This window comes from Eimeria tenella, genomic scaffold (assembly GCF_000499545.2).
Source record: "Eimeria tenella Houghton genomic scaffold, Eth_scaff3459, whole genome shotgun sequence".
NCBI classification, from domain to species: Eukaryota; Apicomplexa; class Conoidasida; order Eucoccidiorida; family Eimeriidae; genus Eimeria; species Eimeria tenella.
In genome coordinates this window covers 1620-2215 of record NW_013543220.1, presented here as the reverse complement: position 1 = coordinate 2215, position 596 = coordinate 1620, and positions in this window count along the sequence as shown.

The following is a 596-nucleotide window of genomic DNA, read 5'->3' as shown; positions in this document are numbered from 1 at the left end:
GGGGGCCCCCGCGCGGGGGGCCCCCTCGCGGGGGGCCCCCCACAGCTGGGGGGCCCCCCGGCGCCTCTCGGGGGGCCCCCTTCCCTTCGCAGGTGTTGCCAAAATTGAGTGCTGCTGCGCGGGTCTTCTTTTCGTACCTACTCCGGGGAAAAGGAGGAGGCAGCTGCTGCTGGCTGCTGCCAAGCGGGCTTCCCACAGCCAGGACGACCAGCAGCAGCAGCAGCAGCAGCAGCAGCAGCAGCAGCAGGAGCTCCAGCAGCAGCTGGAAAAGCTGCAGCAGCTGCAGCTAGAGCAACAGCAGGAGCAGCAGGAGCAGGAGGAACACCAAGAGGAGGAGGAGGAGCAGCAGCAGCAACAGGAGGAGGAGGAGCAGCAGCAGCAGCAGCAGGAAGAGCAGCACGAAGACCAAGTGGAAGCCGGGGTCTTCCAGCTGGGAGCTTCAGATGAATACTTAGAGGCCCCGGGGGCCCCAAACGGGTCTTCAAGGCGCAGCAGCAGCAGCAGCAATCTATCCTCTTCCTACTGGCAGCAGCCCGCAGCAGCAGCAGCCTCTTTAGACGCCTTCTACCAGCAGCAGCAGCAGCTGTGGCACCAGC